The 21,649-nt window shown below is 44.0% G+C and overlaps 1 protein-coding gene across 10 annotated transcripts in view; it reads left to right on the plus strand.

Moving 5' to 3' along the window:
• GNB4 (G protein subunit beta 4) overlaps positions 1-21,649 on the plus strand; it is a 77,974-nt gene that overhangs the window by 24,566 nt on the left and 31,759 nt on the right. For 3 of the 10 annotated variants that reach the window (XM_075157357.1, XM_075157358.1, XM_075157360.1), the window contains exon 1: positions 19,868-19,949. The exons of 3 other annotated variants lie outside the window; for them this stretch is intronic. The gene's annotated coding sequence lies outside the window, so the exon portion shown is untranslated. Of the gene's footprint in view, positions 1-19,823; positions 19,950-20,630; positions 20,739-21,649 lie in introns of those variants that run through there. 4 more of the 10 variants (XM_075157355.1, XM_075157366.1, XM_075157356.1 and 1 more) reach the window with 4 other exon arrangements.

Genomic DNA, 21,649 nt, shown 5'->3' on the forward strand with positions numbered 1-21,649 from the left:
ACGCTTCCACATCCCTAGGCCTACTACTGTGTCATCCCGTTATTTCTGGTGCCAGCAATTCCTCTGTACTTGTCTGATGTGGGTGCTCCTACACTGTGGCTTATAACAAGCCTTTCAGCTGTGTTTAGACAGACCCTTTAAATGTCCCTCTTTGACGTCAGCTCAGCTTTGGGGACTAGTTGGTATTTTTCATGTGACTGATAACAGGAGGTTTCCTGATATAGCCTTTCAAAGGAGCGGGCAAAAGAAGCACAGCATGATTCTCTAGGGGACATCATCTTTGATACTTGAAAGGGACCTTTTCATCTTGGGCTTTGAGACACTGTGCGCCCAACATGCTAAGGAGATTTAGAACATCCTTGTTTAGATTTTTGCCTCAGGAGATTACTGTCTGATAGCTAAGAATGAACAAAATCCAAGGTAAATTCTAAGTGTTTAATTTTTCATGGAGAAAAAAATGTTTCACATGATCTTCAGCCATGTGCATGAGATTCTGGGTGCTCAAGGTGTCAAGGGTGTCTAGGGAGAAAAAGGAAAACTGTTAATAAAGGGATATTCCTGAATGAAAATATCACACACAATTCCTTCAGTAACTGGTATTCCTGGTTAGGTCACTGTATTGATACTTGTCATTTGCATAAGCAACTGTTACAACTTGTGTGCACATACAAAACAAAGTGTATTGTACTGCATGTAAAATTTATATTCAGTCTCAAATAAGAAGGAAGTGGGACGCCTTATACAAAGGCTAGGATACAGATTAACAGTTTGGTAGCTGTGACCCACATATCAAATGAATGTTTAGCCTCAGTTACCAGTATAGTTGATGAGAGCAGTGATAATTCTATCATGCGAATTATAATGATGCACTGGAAATGACAGCTGCTGGCATGGAAGCAAAGCTTACTGGTAAGACAGATTTAGGTGATGCAGATAATTTCCAGAATGCTGAAGAAACTGCAGTAATGTAGGGTTTGTAGTGAGTCTGGGGTTTTGGTGTTTTGTTTTGTTGGGGTTCTTTGGGAATTTGGGGTTTGTTTGTTTGTTTGTTGTTTTTTTTCCTGTGACTGGAAAATAGCAAGTGTGGATCTGTTCTGGAATAAATTACAACATTGTTTTATCAGAGGTAGATCATAATGCTCAATATATTTCAACATGATAATTGACTTTTTAGGAGTAATAAAAGCAAGCTTCATCCAGTTAGATTCCAGTAACTGATATCCCACAGGAAATTGTTCTTGAATTTGGAAATGATGGTGGTGAACACAAGAATTGTGAGCTGTCTAAAGTGCTGACTAAAAATAATATTCAAAAGAAAATGACAAGGCTGGAGAAACCTTACTAGTGGTGTTTCTCTGGGGTTAGTCTTGGGACCTGTTGTATCTAATGTATTTAGCGGTGTGTTGAGGTGGAATTCCTAGATAAGACAAAGTTGGGAGGCACTGCCAATGCTGAGGAAGACTGGGTAGTTGTTCAAAAAGAATTAGATTAACTTTTTTACTAGCTTGCTGGTAAAGTCATATATGTAAGTAGTATACTGTACAAAGCCATACACTTTGGGTTCAATAATGACTTTATCTATAACCTGGGGGTTTATGAACTGGAAGTAACAGCGGTGGAAACAAATCTGAGTGTACTTGTCAGCGGAAGGATGAATATGATTAGACAATGGAATATAATTATCGTAGAAAAGATAATGCAATCCTGGAAGGTGAGAGGTTTTTAACACAGAGAAGGAAATATTGGTACCGTCTTACAAGGAGTGTTAGCTCCTTTTGAGTATTTCTACAGTTACGTTTAGCTATTTTCAGACAAATGAACTTAAACTGTGAGAGGTGCAAAGAAGAGCTACAGGATGAGCAAGGAAATGAAGCTCCACCTTTTGAAGGGAAATTAGAAATGCCTCATATACCCAACCAAATGGAGGTTTCTAGGGCAATGAATCATTAAATATAGTGGGAGCAAATACTGATTAATGGATAGGTTCAGTGTCCATGCTTACTTAGTCCTTAGCCTCTCTGCTGAGATCGCTAACAAAGCTGCCAATTGCTGCCTGTTCAATAGTTTTCCTTTGTGATGCAGAGAGTTGACTGGTGTTAATTCCAAAAGTCCACAAAACTTTTGCATGTGACACTGACAAGAGGATTGCCAGTAAGACTATATTTTTGTTAGTACTGTAAAAAGCATTCAGCAGCCTTAAAAATGCATACCATTTTTCAAATCTTGGCTGCAAATTACTTACAAAAGAAAGAACTATTCTTTATTTGCGATCTTACTGAACTTCCTCCTGTTTGGTCCTTTGAACTCGGTTCTGGTGGTGTCACTCCCTTACCCTTGCCTAATGAGCCAGCTCACCATGATGACAGCTGCTGCTGTCTCGTTTTGACTTTCGAGAGCTCTGTAAGTGCGAAGTGTGATGACATCATGCTCCCTAGGGTGGCAGTTATTAGCTGCTAAAAATAGTTACAGGCAAACACAGAATAGAAAAATCAAATGTCTGTTTAAACCACTAGTGAATGGGAAGGTAAAGAGAGAGAGCTCAGCTGAGGGGCTTTTTATTTAAATGCAAGGGCAACAACATTGGACTCCAATCCTGGCAAATGTTGCAGATGATGCTTTAGGACTCGTGAGCTGGGAGAGCCCACAGAGACAAGTTCATCCCTGGTGCAATTCCAAAACTGTCATGGTAAGTGAGCTTTTTGTGTTTATTTCCCACTGGTTAGGTTATCTGATCTGAGTAATCTGTGTTTTGCGGTTCTTAATGTAAGTGTAACTATGGGATTCACAGCACGAGAATGATGTCAGTGTTACTGCCAGTATAATCACTGTTCTATTAAAAAATAAAACACAAAGCAATATTCATATTGTAAAATGAAGTGTTCAAAGGTTAAGAAATACTCTACAGTAAAAACTATATGCAGGCGTAAACGGTGCCTCCAGTCTCCCAAGTTCAGGAAGGTATCCTGCTCAGCAGGTGTTTTGGGGCTGTTCGGTGCAAGTTCTTTTGACATCAATTACAACCTTTAGGCCTTGATTACAGATCTATGAACTAAGACAGGCTTGAAGACAGAGGTCACATTTTCAGACTTTAACTTAATTCCAGTTTTGTAATGTAGACTTCTGTTTAATGTTTCTGTGGTACTAGCAAGGTGTTTCAGATATTAAGCTGCTCCAAATTAAAGCTGATCTAATAGAGAAAACACATATAAATACAGAAGTAATATAATGTGAAAGTTAAGATTAACATAGGACAGGGTGTCTCACAACCTTTGAAAATCTCATCCTGGGTTTTTTATACTAACTAGGCCACAGACAGAAATGTTCAACTAGGCTTATCAGTGCTGTTGGAAGACTTTCTAATCTGAGCTACTCATAACAGTATTTTCTACACTTCTTAACTTACTGTCTAAGGGCAGGCAGGGGTAGAAATACGAAGCTGTGACTGTTCTAGACAAACACCGGAGATTCTCGTTCCAAGTTACAAATGCTAACCCATGGACCTGAAACTCCCTTGGCCAAAGTATAATCTTTTTCTCACCTGTTCGGAATCACCTACAACAGCTTCATGGTGATTGAAAAACATCAGAAATCACTTGTAACTAGCACTGGTCCCCTTATCAGGGAGAACAACCTGTTCTCCCTCCAACTTTTGCATCCTGGCCCCAAACTGCCTGGTTTCCTATTTGCAGCCAGCGTACAGGCTAAAAACACAAGTCTGCTGATCCTACAAAGCCTGACTCACGTCTCTGTCAACCACTTGCAGCAGCCTTCCCCAGAGGGAATGAAGAGCTTGATGGATGTTGTACTGCAGGTTATCAGAGTGCGTGCTAATGAAGCAACAGATCCATTACAGTATTTATCCATTTAGCAAGATCCAATTACAGGAACTTTGTGAAGTATAAAATAGTTTGATTTTACTCTGTGTTCATCCTGTAAAAGATGATGTCTCTAAAAGATATTCTCATCCTATCATTTCCTTGTGCTGATTCATCTATGTTCAAGATTGTTTAGAGCCAGGATTTGATTCTGCCTTGTTGCTGATAATGTTTTTTGTAAATCTGTTTGATAATTGTCATGGATAAAGCTGAAGAATCCCTGGGTCTTTTGCTGGTGGGGTGTGACATGCAAAGTAGAAGTTTTTCTTGCAGATCAGAAGGCAGGGGACTGACATAGGAATTATTGTGTGAAATTACATTGTATCTGTTATGTAAGAATTCAGAAAGTGATTGTGATAGTCCCTTTTGTCCTGTAAAAATGAGAATTTATGATTCAAAAGGTGCTCCTCTGTCAGTCACAAAATTTTTACCATTACACTGAATCTTATTTTTAATGTTTTGATATCCTATTGTTTTAGTTGCAAGTGTGGTGTTTTGAATGCAAACTGATTTACAGTCATTTTCTTCAGTCTGCAAAACAGGCACACAAAAAAAAAGGTGGAAGAAATTCTATATTCAGTGGCAGTGGCCAGAGGGAAAAAATATAATTTAATAAAAAAACCTTATTGAAGAATTTTTCCTCTTTGCATGGGTTTGTGAGATTTTTTTTTTTTTTTTAAGGAAGAGGACTATTTTTAGGTGACTCCTTAAAACTACCTGAAGGAGTAGCATCTGAAAGAGAATGATAATAAGAAAGAGAAATACGAGGAAGTTTTTACAACATAAAATGCAATTTTTAGCAGGTGCCCAACTTCTTGTTTAGAAAGATTTCCTACTGCATCAAATTTTCCTTGCTGTATCCCCCAGGAGGCTGAACATTGCTATCTCCTACAGACAATGCAGCAACGCCCTTATTTTGTACTAGCGAATGATTTTTCCATTCACAAGCTGTTTCAGTATTCCAGAGCATCTCACTGCTGTAGCATGCATTGATCTGAATTTAAAGTAATTTTATTCATAAAAAGACTATTCTGTCTTGGTTTGGGGGATACTGTCAGGGGTAAAGGCACATGCAGTAACACAAACAACTGAGATCTTCTGGCATACTTTTTGTCTGCTTAATGCTTTCACTGATGGCCTTGACACTGATTATAATGCCAACAGAATAAAATATCCTCTACAAAATATAATTTGCTGGTGGAATGCTGGCAAAGTAGTGCTGATGTGGCATACACTTATTGCATCACTTACAGGTGATGGCACTGTATCTTGCATGTTCTGTTTTCAAGGTTAAACAAAGAAGTGTATAAAATACTCTCAGCAAGAGGTAGAACTACCTGAGCCTTACGTCTGACTTCAGCTGCACATTCAAGCCCTTGTGCTATGTTTTTTGTGTGCAAATGGTCCTGCTGTGTATGGAAATTATCTCAGTTTAAATAGAAGCAATGTAGAAAACTGAACTGTGTAAATGATTGTGAATGGATCTACCTGATTTTTGTAGAAAATCTAAGGATGGTGGACCTAAATAATGAATGAAATTAGGGTAAAAGTCTTTGTAAAACACCTATGGAAGTACATATTTATCAGTTTTACACATCCCAAGCTAGATCACACCAAAATGATGGACAATTCAACCAAATATATGCCTGGAATGTGTTTAGATCCAATAGCAGGAAGCTGAGTCCAGATAGATTCACACTGGAAATGAGGCATATGTGTTTATTAGTGTGGGTCATTAAACATTAGCATATCTAGACAAGAAAGGTGATAGTTCACATGCACAGTAAATTGAGGGTTTGTCTACATAAGACTACATACATGTAATCCGAATTAACATCAACAAGTTCAAGAATCTGATGTAGGAACTACTTAGGGAATATGGTTGACCCTGTTGCTGTAAAATGTCAGACAAAAAGATTAGAATAATCTCTCTGACTGGAAAATACATGAGTGTATAGCAGTAGCTCTGTCCTATATGTGCAGAGAACAAGAAAAGATTTTCATTCTGCTGCATAAGAAGATATTAATGGCACTGTCTACCATGAATTTTCACACGATTAGGTAGTTAGATCGTGTCAAATCTTGGCTCATCACCAAGACTACTTGCCATAAAATTTCTGACATCAGAAGAGAGACATCTGCATTAAAGTGAAATCTGAAGATTGTCTAATACGTACGTTTGTGAGACAGAGTCCTTATCCACAGAAATAGTGTTGTCAGCAGTGCTGTTTGTTTGAATTAAAGCTGCAGATTGGATCTAGTCGTTGATGCTGATCTCAACATTTATGTAGGACATAAATTGAATACATTACATTTTCTAACACACCAGGCCAGCATTCTCTGATATAGATACCAAAGCTGAAGTAAATGGGAGCAGGCAGCGTTTTCCAGCCTGAGGTGTCAGGCCATTAGAAATTTCAGGTGCCTAAATATAAATGTAGTATAGATATCCAAGTTGAAAGATGTCTCGAAAATATATCCAAAGATATGTATTATTCTGACAACACTCTGGAATCAGCTATCACTGCTGACACTGTGTCAACCCAGCAAAGGAGTCTTTTGATGTATTTCAAGAAACATGTAAGTTCAGTGTCCTGTAACTGCATCCGTAACAACCAGCCTCTCAGGAGAAAAACTTGTGAAGGCTGTTTTTTGTTTTTTAATCGTTAACTTAGCACTCTTATGCCTTCCTTCCTCTCTAAGCTTCCTTTTTGTGAAGATGAAACCTAGTGATGCAGTGTTTGCCTATAGGCGTCCTTTTTCCTGTGAACATAGAGAACCCTGAAGAACAAATAAACTTTTTAAGTTGCTGATCCTGCACGTTTGCAAATTCATTGGGAGATTTGGCTCACATGTAAGGACACAAGGATCCGGCTCCTAGGGAATAAATGTCAAAGAACATGAAAAGAAAAGCCTTAGTAGGCACTGAGACTATAAGAACAAAGAGTGCTTCCAAACTGCAGTAGTGAAAACCACTGGGAAATGTGGAATAGTCTGACAGAAGCAATAAGAATGATGGTTCTGAGTCAGGCACTGAATCAGGAAAAAAAAAGAAAAAAGAGGCTTGATCCAAGTGAATTAAAGCCGCTTATATTCCTGGAAATGAATTATTTCCTCTTTATCAAAAGGGAAAAAAAGACGAAGAGGTTAAGAATGTAATTATATGTTGCAGAAAGAATTACATGGCAATTTCTGTCTCCCAGGCTTACGTTCAGGGTACTAACCAGAACTCTGACACACTGACTGACTTTCTGTAGTGAGTCTCGGCAGCGTTGCCTGCACTGCCTATTTACTTTTCAGTACTTCCTCTTGGAGGCTTTCTTTTAGTCTATGTTCTCAGCAGGATTTTAGAGGAAGCTCTGGGTATTGTGTCCAGAATAAACAGAAAGCACAGTACTGTCTTCTGTGCATAAGCTCCCTCCTTCCCTTGTGAATTTACAAATATTGTAGAAAAACAAAATGATCACAGAAATAGTGTTTTGTTAAATGATCACTCAAAACTAGTGCTGAGGAGTTGGTTCTTTGCTTTATCAATGAGTTCAAGCGTATCAGGTACATAATTTACTATTTATGTCGTGAAGGCCTTCAAAGAAGTGCTGAAGCCTAGGAACCATCTCCCGCCTTTCCTATCTTAGGCTGAGAATACTTTCATTCCATTCATCTCTGCTTAGATGCAGAGTGTCTGAAGACTGTTGCAGATGCAGGGTATCTGTTTTCAATGCACACTGATGTTTTGCCAGTCATATGTCATGAGGGAGCGTACTCCCACTGGTATGAACAATATGACCATGAAAGAAGGCGAACAGTAACTGCATTATGTCCTCCAGAAGATGGATAGAAGTTAGAGGGAATATGTTTTTGTGCACTCTGTTTCAGGGCCTTGCTCATCAGTTGCACAACACTGCTAAATTTGTTTCCTAGCCCTTACAAATGAAATTAAATCGAGGTTGTAAAACAGAAAATTGTATTCATATGCTTTGTAGATTGATGATGACAGACATACCATAAAATGCTCAAAAAGAGATCAGCTGCAATTAGTCTGTAAAGAACCTAGTCACCAATATGAATTTGACAACCAAGATTTCAAATAGTTAACTTCATTCTGTCCTATATACTCACTAAGAATGTCTTTTTGTGTTTATGGATGGAAGTTGGTTGGAAATAATTATATTAAGATTCAGTTATTCATAAAACTGTATCATTTAATAACAGAAAACCATTTGCTTATGAATGCATTTAGGTTGCTGCACTGAACATACCCAGACTCCTATCCTCCAGTCATTGAAGAGGGTCTCTGTCATTCTTGATTGGCTGAAAAGGACTGGGGCAATTTCCTACAGACTTTTTTCTGGCTCTCCTGGTATGATGCCCTGAAGTAGATGAGACGCTGCTATATCCCAGAGACCACTGGGTTAAATTAACCAGGATATAATTAAAGATTACAAAAACAACCCCAAAAGTTTTATGGGGTTGCAAGCAGCATTATCTCTCATTATCCCAAAAAAAGTTTTATTTCTCACTACTTCCCTTGAGAGAAGAGTTAAAAATTGCCCTATTATGGGATGAGGACTGCCCAATAGATAGCCAGAAAAAGCAATCTGAGAACCAGCATGGCCAGCTGGAGCCCAGCCAGTATGACTGTGACTGGTGATCCCCCGAAACAAAACTGTGCAGCAGAAGCTGCTGCCCGCTGCTGCTGCAGAAAGCATCCCCCAGCAAGTGCCACCTAGAGAAGCCAGTGATAGCCTGGCCCGTGAGAGCTGAAGACAAAGCAAGGTGAATGGGAATGAAAGAAAAACAGGAAGGGGAACAGTGGGAAAAGGAATTAATCTTTATTTGGTGTGCTGGAAAGATCAAACCATATTGCACTGTTGCAGTGTTTTGAAGTACATTTTGTCTTAGGACCTGACTCTCCTTATGCCAATTTAAGTCATCAGTTTAATACACAGTGATGCAAATAAGCATCAACCCCTTGCTTGCCTACTCGTACAGGCAAACATTTATGTTGGATCCTTGCTTTATAGCACAGTAGTGAACCAACAATGCTAAAACACCATTTGTTTTGCTCTGTCAAGGGAACCAGCTATCACTGTTCCAAGCTCGTTCCAAGCTCATTCCAAACCACGTCACTAAATCACATTACAACCCTTGGTCTAATGACATTTGTATAGATCTCCAGCTCTCTACTATTTGTCATTAATCAGAGTAGTCTGAAGATAATCATGCAGGGACATTATCCCATTTGATGTTCTTTCCCTCTACCTTAGCTAATAATTTCTACAATGCACACTTAAGCCAGCATATCCTGACTTCCCCAATTCTTTTGTTATCTTTATTTTTCTTTCTTTTAGCAGAAACAATTGAGAGATCAATGAGGTTATTGTGCCAGGTCTATTGCTCAACTCCCCAGTTTCCTGTTGCGGTGGGATCTACCAGGAAACTTGAAGAAATGTAAAGAACAGCCAAACCTCTTCTCATACTTGCTCTGAGAGGCCTACCCTGCCTGTGTAACAGGGATAGCTGAACGTGATTTAGCCTTAAAAGATTAAATATCTTTTTATTACAGTATGCCTCATCCCAATGGAGACAATGTTAGGGTTCATATTAGCACTACTGAGTTTTCTTTTTCTGTTTTAGCAATGCAAGAAAAAAAGGTAAATTCTCTTACCTGTTACAGGTGCTTGAAACTGCAAGGAATTTCATGAAGTGAATGGAATTGTTTAGGATTTTAATCAATGTAGCTGCAGAATTTGACCAGCCAGCTTAAACCCATTGTATTTATTTTTAAGATTCAAAATGTTATATTAGTAATTTAAACAATTGTAGGGAATATCCTGTTATATTGACCTTGAAAATGTTATTAAACATAGTAAATACAACATTTGCTTGCTAAAATGGAGAGGTTAAATGCTCAGTCACTTAGAGCTTCATATGGTAATCATCAGGAAAACAGCTCCTTTTTAAAATGTAGCTGTCAAACTGACAGGTTGCGAAAGAAACAGATTCCCAGCTATTCAGTAGTTATAAAAGATCAAGATCATCCAGTTTCTTCAGGCCATCAAAGAGGCAGACTTGAATTTGTTGAATTCAAATCATTTTTTTCTGTTTGCTCACTTAGGCTGGTCCTAACCACAGGTTCGTAAGAAATTAATAGTAAACTTTTGAGCTGTTACTCATTCCAAGATGGCACTGGAAGTCAAATAGCTGTCAATTATAAGGTGGCAGAGACTTGAATAAAAATGCAACTGCCTTTTTTGAGAAATGCTTTGGGTTGATCACAACCACTTTGACATAAAATGCAATTCTCTGCAAACGCAGATAGCAACTGATTCTGGTGATTTCCTTATGGGAATTTTTCCAGGGGTATTTGATGTAAGCAAATGTTTCTGAAAATAAGCTGTGGACGCACTACGAGGATCATTTAGAAGTCTTTTCTGAAAAAGACACCTCTGTGTCTGCTATAGTTTAGACAAGATTGCATAACATTATCGATTCCAGACCCTTTGTCCGTGTCTGTTGCTCAGCCTCCACCACTCTAAACCAGCCTTTTTCTTCTTTGAAGTTGTGGAAACCTTGGGTTTTTTCACATGCTTGTTAATGCATTTGCCAAGGTACTTGGGACTTCTTTGCAAAGGTGTTACTGCTCTGCTGATTGACATTCAGCATAGGCAGGCAGAGCAGGCCAAGGAAAGAAGCAAAGAAGCCAGAAAAGAACAAAAACCTTCAATTTTTGAGTTCTTACTCTAAATGTCTTTGAATCAGCAGCTCTGGGCCCTTCCCAGCTCTTGAAGGAATGCCAGTTCAGTACAGTGAGTGAATAAGGTGTGTGCGGGGGCGACTGCTTCTCTGTCAGTTGTGAGAAGCTTTATTTTAAAAAGTGCCTCTTTTTTTGCCAGCATTACAGAGGTTTGAGTGGTTCAGAGGAGTTGGTGGTGGTTTAGGGAGGCTTTCTTGTTTGTGGCCTGTTGCCCAGTCAAATCCAGACCAGGTCATTAGTGACTAGAAACTGTTACCATGTTAACACAGGCTGATGGATGATGTGAACTGTGCCTGAGTCCAGTTTCTAGCAGAAAAAGCATCACAGAAACCAGTATTGCCGTTGTCCCTAACTGACTCTTGCAAGCAAAGGGGGACAGAGCTATGCCAGCGGGTTCGTTCGGGGCAGAGCTGAGCTGAGGCATGCAGCTGAGCACTGTTGTAGCAAGCTTCCTCTGCTGCTGCACATCCTTCCCGTCTCTGCAGAGAGAACATTAGCCTGTGAAGCTGTCAAGCTGATGCTTTCCCCAGCATTGAAATGACACACAGTGAAAACAGGCAAGCAAAATGAACAAAAATAAGGAGCACCTTGGCTAAGGAGCACTGATATCTTCTGGTAAAAGATACACGGAAGAGCATGAATGGTTTCATTCAGAGTTTTGGACCAAAGCCCTGTGTATATGAGGAAAATCATTAACACACCATTAGCAGTCATGCGTTAAAATGGAAATTACTTCTTTATTGTAAACTCTAATTTTATTTTATAATGTTTTTACTGTTTCTTTTTTGCATTTTGCTTATTTGGTCTCTCGTACCGGTCATTTTCACTTTGCTTCTATTTAATTTCACTCCTTTGTTTGCTCGTTTGTTCTTCCATCTGGAAAGCTCTCATGTTGGGTAACTTGCTCGACAGCAAGGGTAGAAGGAAGGCAGGTGGGCAGGCAATCTGAATTCTGATTTTGGCTCTGTCACTGGTTGCTTGGCAAGCTGTTTACACCACTCTGTGCCTTACTTTCCCACAGACAGAGACTCATACTTGAAGAACAGTTTAAAATCTTTGACAAAAAAGAACTGTGCATCTACTAGTGCTATTTACTGAAGGAAAACACAAATGAAACGAAGTATTTTATTCCATGTGCTCCTCAAAGTGTATATGTACTGTATATGTACTGCTCAGTACTGGGGCCGGTCCTGTTCAATATCTTTATCAATGATCTGGATGAGGGGATCGAGTGCTCCCTCAGTAGGTTTACAGATGACACTAAGCTGGGCGGGAGTGTTGATCTGCTCCAGGGTAGGAAGGCTCTGCAGAGGGACCTGGACAGGCTGGATCGATGGGCCGAGGCCAACTGTATGAGGTTCAACAAGGCCAAGTGCCGGGTCCTGCACTTCGGCCACATCAACCCCAGGCAACGCTACAGGCTTGGGGAAGAGTGGCTGGAAAGCTGTCCAGAGGAAAAGGACCTGGGGGTGCTGATTGACAGCCGGCTGAACATGAGCCGGCAGTGTGCCCAGGTGGCCAAGAAGGCCAACGGCATCCTGGCCTGTGTCAGAAATAGTGTGGCCAGCAGGAGCAGGGAGGTGATCGTACCCCTGTACTCGGCACTGGTGAGGCCGCACCTCGAATACTGTGTTCAGTTTTGGGCCCCTCACTAAAAGAAGGACATGGAGGTGCTGGAGTGTGTCCAGAGAAGGGCAACGAAGCTGGTGAAGGGCCTGGAGCACAAGTCTTATGAGGAGCGGCTGAGGGAACTGGGGTTGTTTAGCCTGGAGAAGAGGAGGCTGAGGGGAGACCTCATCGCGCTCTACAACTACCTGAAAGGAGGTTGTAGCGAGGTGGGGGTTGGTCTCTTCTGCCAAGTAACAAGCGATAGGACGAGAGGAAATGGCCTCAAGTTGTGCCAGGGGAGGTTTAGATTGGACGTTAGGAGAAATTTCTTTACTGAAAGAGTGGTCAGGCCTTGGAAGAGGCTGCCCAGGGAAGTGGTTGAGTCACCATCCCTGGAAGTATTTAAAAGACATGTAGATGAGGCGCTTAGGGACATGGTTTAGTGGGCATGGTGGTGTTGGGTTGACGGTTGGACTCGATGATCTTAGAGGTCTTTTCCAACCTTAATGATTCTATGATTCTATGAGTTGATTAAGCCCAATAGCCTCTGTTCTTCATTTTCCTTTCCTGAATTAGGTCTAAATGTTGAGTCATCACCATTGTACACATCCAAACCACTATAGATATCTTAGCCTTCAAACTGTAAAAAAATCAAAACGTTCTTCAGCCCTTTTAACAGATGTGATATGCAAGTAGCAAATCCTAGTAACTAGTGAAACACAGTTATAGTACACATCTGAACTGGCACTGCAGAAAGTATGTATTGCTGTCTCCCTAAACTTCAATGTTCTCTCTATTCCTTCCCCCCCGATTTAATTTGGATAAAGTTTCCACCAACAGGGCACAATAGTTTGTTAAGGGCACAGTTGCTGTATAATTTTATATTACTTACAGTCTTCTAAAACTGTTGCAGATAACAATAGAAATAGTTTCATTTCTCTGCATAGGCCACAGTGCCATTTCCAGTGTCATTAATTCACTATAACTGAAACCCGTTTCCCCCAGGAATGGCTGGGGTCATAGCAACAATGTTGATGCAGATGCAGGTTAAGAGCCAGTAGCAGCAGCATGCTGAAAAGCTTACTAAAAATGGTCTCTGTCCCTCTGTAGACTTGGAAACCCAGCCTCTTGTATCAGATTTCCTCATTCATGACCATAAAACTCTTCAGGTACCGAAAATTCTGTATGGTAAATGGTAAAACTTAAAAATTGCAAGCTTGAGTAATACTCCTGACAATACAGTGTAAGCTCAGACTCAAAGTTCAGAGGAAGGTGAAATATATCTGTAATTTGTGTAATATGTAACACTTGACTGTAGTGAAAATTTCTTGCTGCTGGAGGTTAGCTTAGATTCCAAAACTAAAGAATAAATAGACTTTACCATAATGCAATTGCAACTCACTGAGTTAAATCCTTAGTTAGTTGACTATCTTCACCAAAGTGTTTGCCAGTGTGATACCTGATAGCTTGGTATTCTGCAGTCTGCAATTAGCAATGTTGAACTGTGTTCAATGGGACAGTGTTGTATTTATATACAGTGGGGTTTGGCTGTGTAAATGCCTTCATTTGTTGGTGGCACTATGCGAATACATATACTAAAAAATATTACACCTATTATTTTCTAAGATATTGGGTAGCAGTGGAATGCAAGAGTCTTTCATTAAAAATGTGAAAAGTAGTTTGATTTTGTTGTGATTGGAAACTAGGTTATATTTATAAGAATTTCGAAAGCTAATAATGGACATGATCATGCTTCTTCAGTTGGCTTCCTGTCTTGTTCCATAAAAGGGCCAAACGATCTCTGAACAGACTGAATAAAATAATACTTCTTTAATACTTCTTTCTTCCTAATTCCACACTCTTTTACTATCCATGTCAGTTACTGAATGCTTTGTTAAGGTCCTTTCATGGCTATTTACATTTTCTCTTTTGTCTTCACTCTTTCCACTTTATACCTGGAGCACAACTTTCATGTACATTACGCTCTTCATTGGTTGAAGAAGTAACTGAAAACTCACAAAAAGTGATCACTTGCTCTTCTGTGTGCAGCTAACTAGTCCTTGTTTGCTCCCTGTTGCACACACTGTAAAATTCTTGGGGTTTAGGATTAGGTTAGGTATATGGTAAAGCAATTGTAATTTCCAAAGCAGGATCTAGAAAATACCATTTGTAGTAGTTAGGAGAAGAGCCATTTGGCTGAAAAGGGTTGGGAGATTTTTCAAACTGAGAGTTAAAAAGAGATCTTCATTGTTTCTGCCCCTCCCATCTGCTGTTCTCTGCAGCTGAAAATGGGGCAGAAAGCCAACATCATGACATTTGAGCAGACAGCAGTTTATGGAAGCGTCTATTACAATTCCACACCCACACCCTTGGTAGAAAGGAGCCTTCTGCCTGCCCATTTCAAGCAAAGTTGCTGCTAGAGAGTTACAGCTGATGTGAGGCTTCATCCCGAGTCTGGGATTTGTAGGCAGACTCTTCAATTTTTCTATGTAGGTTTTAAATACAGATTCCCCTTTCTCTGCTTGCCTACTCCTCTCCCCCTCCAGAAGAAATCAAAAGAATTTCCAAAATACGCTGTAGAGTTTTCTCAGCCCTTGCGTGCCATTATTACAAGTGGGTTGGACTGCGGCATCAGAGAACGTGCAGAAGCACGGTGAATAATATGAGCATTGTCTTTTGCCTCACTTAGTGATCTTAAACATTGGTGAAATACCTTGCAAATTACAGTAAGCACCTGAAACCTGCTACTGATCTCTCAGTGTTGCAACTAGTCTTAGAAGGGAATAGTGTAGATCAAACGTTTTTTTCAGCCCATTTGATTTTTGTTGCTGTTCTTTTATGACGAGCACTTTCAGCGGTTCCACGAGTATCCTTCATAATTTTGTCTGAAAGAATTATTAATACATATTATTCATAAATATATGCATATAGGTCATACGTAAAGCATCTATGCATATATATCCACTCCCCTTTCTTCTATTTAAATAGTGTTCAGTGATTGTTCTCTTTAAAGGATGAGTCACCTGGCTTACTCTGGAGTCAGGAATCTAGACTCAAAACTGTAGCTGCACGACAATCCAACTGCATAGCTTGATCAGTTGTTTTACTGGACCTCAAAAAGTAAATGCACTCTCTGACATCCACTGTTGCATCAGTCTCCTGAATAACAAGAAAAATATTACTACTGTTTGTCCTTACATTCTCTTTCCTTGATTTTTTATTTGAATTAAATATTAGAGAATAAGCATGTGGATATAAAAGGATCTGAAATATGCTGGGTGGGCAGCCCTAGAAACTGAAGTTCACTGTTTCTTGGTAGCACAAGGACACTAGTAAAACACAGCAAGGATACTCCCCTCCACCTGCCCAATTAAACAGTGATCTGAAGACCAGAGCCAGTGGTGAGCAGCTAGTGCAGTCGCCATACGCTTCTTTCTTGGACTTCTAGAGAGACACGTACACCATGTGAACTAAACTGCCACCTTAGATGCATTTCATGTAGAGCATCAGCTGGTGTGCAGAAAGATCACCGCTCCTTGGTGCTGTGAAAGGTCAGCCATATGTCACCCATATGTAAGCAGAACCCCTGACAGAATGACAAAAGATGATCTTTCATGTTTCAGTTGTGCGGCTGAGCAAGTGGAGGGTTCTTGAATGAATGTTAGACTTCAGTAAGACTAAAAACAGGAGATTGAAGGTAAAGCAGTAAAACATTTGCTTTCATATTTAGGAATAAATTGAGGAAGGGATATCTGAAGAGGGACATGTTTTCCCGTCATGTATATAGAATATAAAGATAATATGTGTAATCCTGCTTAACAGAGTAATTAAACTGTATCAGTAAATTAAGTGAACTTTTAAGTCTCTTCATAAGACTTGAATAAAGAATGACATGAGATTGCTCACTTATTAGTAAGGGCTTAATCACCATTTTAATTCCTAGATCTGAAGAGAAAGATGGAAACGTAAGGGGAAAAAGATGTAAATAAGCATATCTTACCTGAGTAGCTGCGTGGATTGCAGTAGCAGAAGTGCTGTCAGACATAAACAAAGAATGAGGACAAAGCAAAAGGAAAGTGTACATACTGCGGGAGCGGCCTGATTTAACCAATGAAAAAAACAATGATGAAAGGAAATCAACGTTGCCATTATAGAGGTGTCAAGAAAGTGGATTGCCACATCGATAAATTAATTCTGAAGTTTGAATGAGCAATTTATTTTTTATTTTGTTTTCCTAAAGTCAGTCAGAGGGGTGGTGTGATTCAGTCACACCAGTGGAGGGGATTCCCTCTGGATCTTTGTCTCTTAGTTATCTGAGTTGGTTTTTTTTTTTTGCTTTAACTTGTCTCCTGAACAAACATGATTACTTCATGTATATCCTGAAGTGTTTTGGGAAGGAATTAGATAATGGGCTGATGAAATGTGGGGGCTTTCTGGAACATGGAAAGCACCACGCTGACAATGAACTCTGCATTTCTCTGGAACCAAGAAAAGACATGCATAGACTTCAGTGGTATTTTTAGCCATTTAGATTATACGTGTGCCTGTCCATCTTTATGCCTTTTGGTCTCAGGCCCTGCCAAGACTGGGGAGTTTTTTAGAAAATGTCTCATTGCTTCCTAGTACCCGTTCACTGTACTAACATGCAGTGTTTGACAAAATTTCCATTAAAAGTATGTCTAGGGTGCTGCTGGAGCTCTCTAGGCTGTGGTTTTCACTTACAGCTGAATCAGCACAATCTCCAAACAGGTTCCCTTCCTCTACCTTCCCTTTCAGAGATGTTTCAGACTCATCGGGCAGGAATCCAAGCACTGGGGGCTTCCAGTGGCATTTAATCTATCAGAAACCAAAGTTGCTGTGTTGGCTGTAGTAACTCATAATTCAAAGAGAACATGTTAGAGAAACTGATCTAGATATTGATTTTAAAAACTCAACTGGCACTGTATCTCAACATTTCTCTTTCACTGCAGAACAAATTAATTCCTTATAGAAATTCTAAAATAATACAAAGCATATTGCTGAACTGGCATAAGAATAGCTCCATTAGGGGTAGCTCTGATTTTGCAGAGTAGGATTTGGCATATGAAACCAGTTACCAGAAGCAGAACTGGGTAAAAACTGGTTGTAAAATATTGCCAGTAGCAGGACTGGGGATTTCTGTTTCATTAGGAATTCATAGCTTCTCCATATAGTAAATACATAATGTAAATGACTGAACAGACTATACAATAGGTGAGATGAGTTTTATAAGGAGAAGCAATTTCTTTTATTTGTATCGGTTGGTCTAAGAAAAGATATTCTTCCTTGCAAACTTTCCTTTGCTATTAGCCTTGGACCACCACAGCTGCACCAATGCCACTCCTGCAGGATGAGTTCCTCTGCTGAGAACCGTGTCCTGTATGCTTCATTTTCCCAGTCTGCAACTGAAGAAACTTCCCTGTCTCCCAAATGAGTCATGAGGATAAATTATGTAATTTTTATAAAATGTTTTAATTTGCTCCACTGGAAGGACAAAGACTGATAATTTCATAATATGCAACTACCTAAATACCATCTGAACTTTTCTGGGGCTTTGCTTACTGCCTGTTATTTTCCAGAGCTGTTTCAAAACAGAAGATGAGAAATGATGTGCTCATTCTGGGACTGTATCTTGTCAGTAATCACTACTCAGAGATCTGAAGACTGAATACAGAAAAATGTAAGGGAGCAAGCATAGTTTAAGGGAGAACTATCCTTGTGCCAATTTCTTTCTTTTATAAAAAGTTAAGCAACTTCTACAGTGATACAGTGACTCTGAGAGAGTTTTTTTCCTCTTCAAGCATAGTCCAACAAAATCAAACCCATTCCTTGTTGATTTTTGCTATGTGATCACTCATTAAATGCAAAGTAAACATATTGCTGAATGACATCTGTCCTTGGGATAAACGGAGGACAGATGTATTGCAGTGCAGGAAAGCACAACGTAGACTTTGCAACCAGGACAAAGCTATTAAAATAATAGATTTGAGTCAGTTAAAGGAAGTGCATGAATGTTTTTTAAAACCGATTTAAAGTACGCAATGAGCTGTTTCATTACAGTTCGTACTGTATGTTCCAGTATGTACTACCATTAACACTGAGCCATTTATCAGTAATACACTAACAGCTTAAAGATTGCTTTACGCACAGTAGTTATGATACTCATGTGAAATACTTTACAAAAATCTTGAGATTTTTGTGGTGCTGATGGTGTGTGTGGCAGACCCATGCTGAGGAGACGGATGATGCAAGTGTCCCATCTGTAGTGTTGGAGTCCTGACCAAGGCTGCCTTACGTTGGCTGTGCTGAGGCAATGACTTCTACAGAGGTGTCCCTGTGGCATCAAGGTCAGTGGAGCAGGCAAGACTCAGAGGAGCATCCCACAAATTAGCTATTCCGTATATTCTCAGGTCTCACATGTCCTGTGATTGTAGTTTGGCAATCTGATCGTAATCTGAGCATTGGACGTGGAAGGGCAGACAGATCTGCGATGAGACTGATAAAACCTTGGCAGTCAGTCTCTGATGGCCTTTCTGGTTTCCAAGTGCCGGTATAAGGGATGTAGGATCGCAGCTTTGTGAGGAATACATGATATTTGAGTATCCATTCACACACATCACTTCTACCTTGTTACGGATCTATAAAGTTCAGTGGAGTTACTCCTTGCCACCTATCAAGGAGAAACACTGCAGTCCACTGGGCGTTGAGGGCGAGACAGGACTTTCACTGGTCAGATCCACAAAGGCCAGCGCTGCTCACGAGGAGGTATTGGAAAATGCGGAGTTTGGGGCCTCACCTGGAGCCCTTTCCCCACACCCATGAGCGGCTCCACAGGGTTCCTGCAGCGCTGGCCTACACCTCCTGGCCAGGCCAGGTTCTCGCACTCCTCCCCAGGCCACCCCAGCGGAGCAAGGCAATGTGGCCATCGAGTACTGGGGGGCGGCTGAAGAGCAGCCCGCCGTTTGGGTGCTCGGGAGGTGAAGGGCTTTACGGAAAACGTGCACTCCCCTTGGCTCCACATAAAGGAGAAGTTGTGGCCGCATCTGTGCTAACGATGCGGTGGACACCTGTGCGCCAGCAGCCGCGCTGGGAGCGGGCGCTGACCCACCCCCCCAGGGGATGCCTTGTGCTCCGCGCCACCCCCTGCCGCCCCAGACAGGCCCGCAGCCCCCGCCGGGCGCCCTGCCAGGAGCCGGGAGTCATTGCCAGGTGCAGGGAATACGACTTGCATGCGCCGCCCGCCCTCAGCCGAGCTGCTCCTGCCGCCCGGCCCGCCGCGGGCTCTGCGGCACTCGGTGATGCGGATGCACAGCCGCCACCGCGCGGGGACGGCTTCTCCCCTCGCTGCCCGATGCCGCCAGGCTCGAGGGCCCTTACACGAGGCTTCTGCGGGCACTGCGGCTCCCCCGCACCGAACGTGGCCGCCCTGCTGCGGCCGAGGGAGCCCGGCCCGGCCTCGCCCCGCCGCCCCAGGCCACGGCGGGCTCAGCAGGCCTCGGCGCCGGCACCTCCGGGGCGCTGTCGCTTTAAGCGCTCTGACGTCAGCGCTGCGCAACCATGGCAACGGCCCGTCACGTTGGCTGGGTCCATGCGGGAGGGGGAGGAGCTCCTCCCGCCGCGACCGAGCGCCATGGAGGCGGCGGCTCGGTGACACCCGCGCGGACCGTTACCCGGCGGCGGCGAGCCGGCAGGTATTTCCCGCCCGGGCCGCGGCGGGGCGGAGGATGTCCGCGGAGCCGGGCCCCCGCCGGCGGGGGGCGAAGCCTGGCCGGCGGGCGGCTCTGCCCATCCCCCGGGGCTCGGCGGGGCCGCCTGAGGGCGGCGGCTGGTCCCGCGGGCGGCCGGCGGCTCCCCCGCCCCGGCACCGGGGAGCCTCGGCCGGGCGGGGCGCGGCGGCACGGCCGGGCTGCGGGGGGCCGCGGGCCTCACTTCTTGGTCCGGCGGCAGCGGCGGCCGCCCCCGCGCCGCGCTCGGCCACACGCGGGGCGGAGGAGAGGGGCTGCGGGCGGGCGGCGGCGGCTCGGGGACGGGTTCCAGCGCACTTCCCGTCTGGGGCGGCGCTGCTCGGGCTGCGGAGCCTGGGGGCCGGCTCGGCCCCAGCGTCCCTCAGTGCGGGCCGGGCGGGCGCGGAGCTCCCCCTGCACGGGGAGGGCCGTAGGGCCGCGCCCGCGGGAAGCCCCGGCGTCCCCTCCGCCTTTGCCGCCGCCGCGCCCCCGCACAGCCCGGCGGGGCCGCCCGGCAGCGCCGCGGCCGCCCCGCGCCCGCCGGCCTCCGCCCCGCCCCTCGCGGGCGGCCCCATCCCGCGGGGGGGGGGGGGGGGAGCATGGGCGGCACCACCGCGCCGCAGCGCCGGGGGGAGGGGGCGGTGCTCGACGGGGAGAGCCCAGCCGCAGCGGGGGTGAGTGCTGAGGCGGCCGCGGGCGTCGCCGCCAGTAGCGGCCCCAGCCCGGCCGGCAGCGCCGCTGCGACCCCGCCAGCAGGTAAAGCCCCGCCGCCGGGGCTGCGCTTCCCGCCGGGGCGCAGGAGGGGGAGGAGGGGGCCCGCCGGGGCGCCGCCCTGAGGCGGCGGGCGGATGAGGGGCGCGGTCCCGCCTCAGGGTCGTGGGCGCCGGGGTCCGTCGGGAGCGGCCGGAGCCGGCGGTGGTGGCTGGGCGGCATCGCCGGCTTCCCATCCCGTTCCCCCCGCTGCCCTGGAGCGCGGGCATGCCGCGGCGCCGCGCCCAGCCTCCGCGGGGAAGGGTGGTGCCGGGGCAGGGCTAGGCCTGCGCGGCGCCGCGGCCTCGGGAGGACTCCCCGTAGCTGCTGCCGGGGGGTGGACGGGCGGAAGGGAGGGAGAGGCTCGTCACCCCCGAGGCTGGGGGGCGAGAAGCGGGGCGGGGGGCTTCAGCCGCCCGGGGAGTCGGTGGCGGCACCGAGTCCCCCGCGCCGCCTGCTCCGGCACGGCTCCGCCGAAGGGAGCCCGCGGGACCTGCAGCCCTGCTGTTGCCGGTTGTGAGAGCAGCCGTAGGTGCAGGTCGCAGAGAGATCTTCTTGCGGCCAAGGTGCCGCTTCTCGCCTGGAAAGTACCTCCTTGTTGCCCGGCGTCGTCGAGGACAGACCTGACGCTGAAAATAATAGGATTAGCGATGCAGGTGGCACGTTGACCTGTGCACAGGGGTGTTCAAAATGCTCCTGCCATCCCGCCAGTATCAACTAGCCCAGCAATTTGCATTTAAAAGTCGCTACAGCTGGCAGCAACAGGCAGTTTCCAGGTTTATGGAGTATGTAGGGAAACTCTTCTCTCTTGTTTCTGTACCTATCTAGAACTTTTTTGGGTTTTGGCATTCCATAAATTCGTCGTGTGACAGGGGGCTATGACTTAACATGCATTGCATGAGTGTTGTGACAAGGGT

This window comes from Calonectris borealis, chromosome 9 (assembly GCF_964195595.1).
Source record: "Calonectris borealis chromosome 9, bCalBor7.hap1.2, whole genome shotgun sequence".
Classification (NCBI taxonomy): domain Eukaryota; kingdom Metazoa; phylum Chordata; class Aves; order Procellariiformes; family Procellariidae; genus Calonectris; species Calonectris borealis.